We start from the raw sequence: 5,846 nt of genomic DNA, 5'->3' as shown, positions 1-5,846 counted from the left end.
TGATCTTTTTAATTTAATCCACTAGTTTGTAACTAGGTACAATATTGCTTAAACAAAATACTTATAAAATGTATTTTTATTTACGTATATATGTGTGTATCTGTGTATGTGTGCATGTGTGTGGATGCCTATGGAAATCAGAAGAGAGCATCAGATCCCATGAAGTTGGACTAACAGGCAGTCATGAGCCACCAAATGTAGGTGTTGGAAAATGGAGGGTCCTCTGAAAGTGCAGCAAGCACTCATTTCTGCCCTGCAGAAAAACTTTTGAATGCATTATTTACGCTCACTAAAATACAATTAAACTCTATTGACCTCCTATTATGTCACAGCCATGACTCCTGCAGATTCACATTACAAAAACCCAAATCAGCTAGTTTGAATTAAGAACAAAAAAATACTATTTATCTACTGCTGGAAACTTTAGCACGCCATCTAGATGCAGGCCAACTAGTGTTTCCGGATCCCACTCTCTCCTAACTCACCGAAATTGTTCAGCAGATTCACTCCCTATGGTGTTCAGCCTGACAATCAGAGGCTCTGGGCAAACATGCTTGGGAAAGAACGATTACTCCTTTCCAGATGATGACAGTAAAAGTTTAAAGACACATGCAGCCAGAAAATGTTATGCTCTTAGAACTTAGGCTATCTTAGCATCCTTGAAACTAGAGAGTAAAATTTATTTCACTTAGTGTTTGTGGTCTAAGAGAGCAAGAGAGATGGTTCAGCAAAAGAAGATGCTGCTAGTATTACCAACTGGGAGAAAGGTTTCTGCAAAATCAAAGACACAGTAATAAAAACAGCTTAATAATTTCTTGTAACAATGCTTCTAACAAAGCATGGTACCACCAGCTAACATGACAACATGTATATGATGCCTAGAATCTATGTAAAGTTCTATACCACTTATGTATAATATCCATGTATTTCTGTCACATATTACATTAAATGAGGTATTAACGTAGTTTCTTCATTAGGTAAATTTAACATTTGGGGTAAGAAGCAAAATATTCCAATATTTATTTTCTTTCTCTTTGATGTCTACAGTACATTCTGATAATCTCTGAACATTTGACATGCATTTGAATCCATTCATCCTTTACAGAATGTATTTTCCATATGTTTGTAACACAATATCTTTGCCTTGCCATTGATCAGGTTCTGGTTTGTACTTGAGGAACTGATGCCAGAGAAGTGGCAAATGGTTTTCATTGGCTGTGTATTTTGGCTTGTGTTTTAGGCTTATTAGAAAATTGTTTTCAATCCCAAACTTTAAGTACCAGTAACTCTTCCTCGAAAGTGGTGACAGAATTTCACAAAGTATAAGTTATGACAAAACAAGCATAGTCTCAATATTTTCTACTGCTCATAGGATAAAGCAGTATATTTTTCATGTCATGTTTTCTTGTAGAACATACTAAAATGGAGCAAACAAAGTTGTGACTGGTGCAAGCAAATGCATTTAATGGCCAAAGTCTATGTTTTGAATATTCAAGAAGTAAGTGGTAACTGGGACTCACAGGTTGCAGTACAAGGAGACATTCCAACTAGAATGTACAGTTCCTTCATCCACACTATGGAAGAACCATTCAGTTTATTAACACAGAATGGAAATACCTATTGGAAGCATTACACATTTCCAGGCACTGCATGCAATAGGGACCAAACTGTCCTCATCTCATATGCTGGTTCAGACATTTTCCACAAATGGCATGTGGCCTCCCTAAAACCTCCAAATAAAAATTTCTTGTTGATACACACTTATGCATGTCTACACATAATATTTGATAGTCTCAGAAGAAAGTTTAGTTTTCTGAGCAGATCAAACTACAAAAGTGTCATTATTTTCCATTTTAATACATGAATTATTTTTTCCAAGTTATCCTTGAGACTTTATTATCATAAAGATTTCTGCATCAAGGAGGTGTTCTTTCAATTTTATTATTACTTCCTGAGTCAGAAAAATCTACCTGTGTTTATCACAGCTAAGAAGGGTTCAGTGAGACAAACCCATTGCCCTGTCCTCTCCTAATTTCCTGCATATTCTAGTCACATAATCTTCTCAGGTAAGCCACTTAAAGCATAAATAAATAAAAATATGGATGCCAATAAAGGAATTCCTCAGAGAAAATTCACTGGTGCAAATCTGGATCCCTTCACTGATTAGAGGATCTGATTTCTACTTGCAAACCACATACAGAAAATAAATAAAAATATGGATGCCAATAAAGGAATTCCTCAGAGAAAATTCATTGGTGCAAATCTGGATCCCTTCACTGATTAGATGATCTGATTTCTACTTGAAAACCACACAAAAAGATCATCCACCATGATCAAGTTGGCTTTATTCCAGAGACTCAGGGATGGTTCAATATATGTAAGTCAATAAACATCATAAATCGTATAAATGGACTCAAAGACAAGAATCACAGAGTACTTTGAGTTAATGGATCTCAATTTTGTGGTTGTGTCTTCACTTGTATGATGAAAACTTATTTCAGTCACCTTGGGTAGATTCCTGCCAACATGACATAATTTAAATATTTTTATATTTTTGTGTATATGAGTGTATTGCCTGCATGTATGTAAGTGCACCCATGTCATATAATGCCCACAAGGTCAGAAAATGGCACCAGATTCCCATGAAACTGGGATTATGGAGTTATTAATGGTTGTTAGCCCCCATAGGGTGCTGGGAATTGAACCCAGGTCCTCTCTAAGAGCTGCCAGTGCTCTTAACCACTAAATCATCTCTCCAGCTCCATCTTGACATAGTTTAAAGAACAAAAGAAAAGAAAGCTTTCTCAGCTATGACCTTGACTGAGAAATACCTTTAAAAATAGTTGGTTAACATGTATTAGAAGCCATCTTCCCATAGATCCATGATTGTCTTAATGTCTTTTTCAAAGATCTGTCCTGTGTTTTAGAGTACCTGCTGCTGCCTTCCCTCCATTTTAGACTCTAATTCTGAAGTTTACTTTCTTCATGGTATGAGTAAGAGTTTTACCACCTTCAATTTTTTCGCTCAGGATATACTCAGCCATGGCTATGAAATAATCTTTTTGCTTTAACCAGGCTTACATAATTGACAGAACATTTTTATTATTATTTTCTCATATATTTCATTGTTTATCCAATTATACCTATAATATAGAAATGTCCAATATATGTATGACTATAGGTCTAAGTTACTTTTCCATGTGTAAAGTTGAAATACAGGGTGTCTGACTCACTAACAAGACAGTATAACAAGTACATTGTAAACCACTCTCTGGAAAAGTCTGTTCTTTATGTTATAATGATGCATTAGTGAAAAAAACAGCATACAAAATCATCTTTAACCTTTTACTCATGTGAAATATAATGATAGAACTAAACTTTACATGAGGTATGCTTCTCTGAGAAAAAAAAATCCCCTAAGATCCATTTAAAAATGACAGAAATACATCTTATCTGCAGTGCAGGGGAAGTGACTCATTCCCAGATTCTAATTATCTATTTGCTGGGCAGTAAGATTGGAACCATCCATTATCAAGAAATTCTAGGTTTTGTTAAGACCCTGGTAAATATAATAAATATATAGAAATGTCAGACCCAGGCTGGAAGAGGCAGGTGCAAGCAACTTTGTGCTTAATAATGGTGCTTATAAACCCTATTTAATGTTGTATCTAACTCTCTTTTTCAGTATACTGAACACTTTTGGGCAAGATATTCACAACAGTCTCCTCAGCTCTCAGATTAGCAGCTAGTGCATAGAAATGCAAAATAAGCATCATTGGTTAATCAGTGGACTGGGAGTGGAAAAGATCATAAGGAGGATGCTGAGAAGGAAAGTTAGAGGATTTTAATGATAGGAACTCATGAAATTTAGGACCTGAAAGGGTGTGAGACCTTGATGGTAACATATTTTCCCTTGGATGTCTGCCTGACTATATGAGCTCTCTTTTGTAATCACCCTTGTCCATCTTCATATCACATGGAAGTGTCCTTCTTAGGAGAGTAGTGTGATATAGTTAGCATGATGGTTTCTGTGCCTGAAGCTATTACAAACACATTTTGAATTTTTTAAAACTGGTTTTGGTAATAGTGACAATTGGGAAATATATATGTGATAAAAAACTCCCTCTCATATGTTTATTCTTCTGGGTTTGCATGTAGGGTTTTTGTACAATAGTCAATATTTTACACATCTGTGCTGAAGGTTTCTTTACACTAAAGACTCATGGAGGACTTGATGGCATATGAATAGAAAAAACTAGACCAGCCTTCCTGATCTGCTTATACCAGACAGAGACTGGTGGTTCAAAATTGAGAGTAAGGTAGAAAAATGGGACTTAGACAATGGAATAGTGATCCCTAGTTCAGATGACAGTGGGCGAGTGTGCAGAGTGTGTGTTGGGGGGGTGAGGGCAGACTGTGGAGGAAATAGCACCATTTGCCTCTCCTTTATTTCTCATTGCCTGTTAGTCCTGCCTTGTTATCTGACCTTTGTACTAAGAGATATGTAAGTTGTAAGTCCAATGAAAAAGGAAGAAGCAAGGAAATTTTAAGTGACCACAAGAAGGAAGAAGAATGTCCAAGGTTTGCAAGAGATTTATAAAAAGGACAGAGATGGTACCCACAAAACCATATCTATTATTCTAGGCTAATTCCTTCCAGTATGAGGTTATAAGGGGGTTGCATGAAAGTATCTGTGGAGTCATGACTGAGGATTTGCCCATCCTTTCATTCTTAACATCTCGATGCACTCGCCTCCATGCTATAATTAGCAAAATAGAATGATGTTCTATTTATATCATTCTATCCCAACTATTGAAGGACGGAATAAAAGGAAGAATCTATTACTTTAATGATTCATCTTAAGGTATCCCAAACTGCTACACAAACATGTCTGAATATATTTGACATATAAATGGTTGTGAGTAATTAGAGGGTCAAATGAGTTAATATCATTGTACCACAAAATGAAAAATGAACAATAATTTAGAACATGGGAGTTGACATGTGTATTTATGAAAATGTCTACTACCAATTCTTTGGGGTTCCTCTCTGATGACCTACCTCCCCAGAACAGAGAGAATAAAAGATATGCTTATGGTAATACTGGGAAATGTAGCAGGTCCTTGGGTGTGATGGCAGCTTTTCACCTCAGGTGAGCAATAAGTTAGGGAATCAGAGTCTTGGACAATCAATGAATGCCAAAGCAAACCAAGTCCGTGGCTTCTGTGTGCTTTATCTGGAGACCTTAAAGAAAGAATTTCATGGTAAATGGGAGGGTGAGTTTTAGAAAGCAGTTGATTACAAGATTATAGGTGAGAGCTTAAGAGCAAAAGCAAGTGGAGCTCCTGTATAGCTAGAGCAGGTACCAAAAAAGGGTTGCCAATGGGGGTCCCACTCTAGGGATTAATAAGACTTTACCTGGTTGAGGCGTGAAGGTGGGTGAGATGGTGAATCCAGTTGTCCTCCCAGAGAGGTGCCTAATGTGCTTCTCCATCCTGGGTGTCTGGACTGGAGTTTCTATCACGCCCTCATAGAACTTCTGGTCTGTTGTGCTCATTTAGGCTGCTGTGCAAAAGAAGAAAGATGGCCGGGACCTGGAGCATGGACCACCGTTACTAAGCATGCTGGCCTTTCCCCTCCAGCCTGGACAGAAATATCAGTAGAACAAAGGTCATTTCCATCTTCTAGCCAAAGTTACTACCCTAACACTGTCTGGCCAGTTTCTTTTTCTTCTTCTCAACACTAGTATATGGAAAACTACATTCTAGGTAGAATGAGTACATAAAGGCAAGAAGAAGCCTGATCAGTTTCAATAATTAGATCAGTTTATCATCAATGAAGTATAA

At 37.0% G+C, this 5,846-nt stretch overlaps 1 long non-coding RNA gene across 1 annotated transcript in view; it reads right to left on the bottom strand.

Moving 5' to 3' along the window:
- The window catches only part of LOC115072002, an 18,938-nt gene extending 13,314 nt beyond the window's left edge, over positions 1-5,624 (bottom strand). Inside the window, exon 1 of the long non-coding RNA XR_003851062.1 lies at positions 5,419-5,624. This is a non-coding gene — a long non-coding RNA (uncharacterized LOC115072002). The remainder of the gene's footprint in view (positions 1-5,418) is intronic.
- Between the last annotated feature and the right edge of the window lie 222 nt (positions 5,625-5,846).

This window comes from Nannospalax galili, unplaced genomic scaffold (assembly GCF_000622305.1).
Source record: "Nannospalax galili isolate Female #2095 unplaced genomic scaffold, S.galili_v1.0 scaffold18, whole genome shotgun sequence".
Taxonomy (NCBI): Eukaryota; Metazoa; Chordata; class Mammalia; order Rodentia; family Spalacidae; genus Nannospalax; species Nannospalax galili.
The sequence above is the reverse complement of the archived record's forward strand: the minus strand, read 5'-3'. Positions and strand labels throughout refer to the sequence as shown.